Source organism: Bison bison, unplaced genomic scaffold, assembly GCF_000754665.1.
Source record: "Bison bison bison isolate TAMUID 2011002044 unplaced genomic scaffold, Bison_UMD1.0 scf7180017864281, whole genome shotgun sequence".
NCBI classification, from domain to species: domain Eukaryota; kingdom Metazoa; phylum Chordata; class Mammalia; order Artiodactyla; family Bovidae; genus Bison; species Bison bison.
Window position 1 is genome coordinate 1216081 of NW_011494853.1, and position 1917 is coordinate 1217997.

Here is a 1917-nt window from a genome sequence, read left to right on the forward strand (position 1 = left end):
ATAAAGTCTGACACTTTCCACTGTTTCCCCATCTATTTGCCATGAAGTGATGGGACCAGATGCCATGATCTTAGTTTTCTGAATGTTCTGAATGTTGAGCTTTAAGTCAACTTTTTCACTGTCCTCTTTCACTTTCATCAAGAGGCTTTTTAGTTCCTCTTCACTTTCTGCCATAAGGGTGGTGTTGTCTGCATATCTGAGGTTATTGATATTTCTCCTGGCAAATTTGATTCCACCTTGTGCTTCTTCCAGCCCAGTGTTTCTCATGATGTACTCTGCATATAAGTTAAATGAGCAGGGTGACAATATACAGCCTTGACATACTCCTTTTCCTATTTGAAACCAGTCTGTTGTTCCATGTTGAGTTCTAACTGTTGCTTCCTGACCTGCATACATGTTTCTCAAGAGACAGGTCAGATGGTCTGGTGTTCCCATCTCTTTAACAATTTTCCACAGTTTATTGTGAGCCACACGGTCAAAGGCTTTGGCATAGTCAATAAAGCAGAAATAAAAGAGAAAGAGATAGGTCACCAAAGGAAAACCAGAGTCATCTTGAAACCTAATCTCTTAAGTGACATCTCATCACTTTTGCCAAATTCCATTTGTTATGTACGTGTTACTAGATACATTCAAGTGTGGGGATTACACAAGGATATGAACACCAGGTGACAGGAACGATCAGGACACTGTAGAACCTGTTGCCTGAGCCCTCTATTCCTGAGCTGGAAGAGATGCTCCCTATGGACAGGGAAGGAGAGGGAGGATTCCTCCCTGGATCCCGGGCCATGAGCTGTAACTGAGACAGGGATGCTGGGCCCTAGGAGCCTTGGGCGCATCTACAGGGAGGGCAGCATCCAGAGTCTCTGGAGGCCTGTCCTCGGTGGTGTCCCTGGAGCTGGTTCTACAGGCTCCTGAGAAACAGCTGGTGCCTCCCTTCCTGCTCCAGTTTCAGTGATGGCACATTGGGGGCTTTGAGCTGGCCATGGTGGGAATATTTATACCATAAAAGTCATCGAATGCAGGGATTTTTTTTCCCTCAGAGATATTTTTTTTTTTAATACTTACCAGCACACCACTGCACTTTCTCTTAAAATCTCTCCTCTGTTCTGTGTCTGTCTCTCTTGCAGTTCTGGAGCTGAGGCTGAAGGATGGAGCCCACTGCTGTGAGGGGAGAGTGGAAGCTAAGTACAAAGGAGAATGGGGCACAGTGTATACTGAGTACTGGCTCACAGCATTTGTAGAAGAGGTGTGCAGACGACTGGAATGTGGAGTTGCCATTGATGCTCCCAGAGGGTCTTATTTTGGACCAAGACTTGGCCCCATTTGGTTTTTATATGTTTCTTGTGAGAGTATAGAGGCTGAATCAACTTTGAGTCTCTATAAATGTGTTCATATTGATTTTAAAAACTATAGTGACACCTTCTCTCATGACCAGGATATTGGAGCAGTCTGCTCAGGTAAGGCCTGTCTGGTCTGGGAGGGGATTCCCAGCAGGAAACACCTCCGTCTTATTCACAGAATGACCATGGGGAAACCAGATCACATGCTTTAGAGCACCCTTGGGGGAAGACTCTGGTCATACTTGATTCTTAGAGCATTAGGTTCTCAAGGGGGGTTAAGGGTTTGCTTGGCCCTGGACAGTAAAAACTCTAGACTTGTGGACAGCTGGACCCTTCAGATCTCTGTGATGTGTCATAAGAGGCAGGGAGGTGATGTCAAATGTTACAAACAGGTACAACTGCTGGGTTATACTTTCATACAATGATGTGACAGGTTAGTTTCATCATTATTTTTTATTCTATTGAGATGGCCAGTTAGGTTTGGCCACAAGAGAGGGCAAGCATAGTTTATTACACTCTCTGGTCTTAAAGAAACAGAGTCACCAGAGGTATGAAGGGATCATATCAGGGAGGCTGC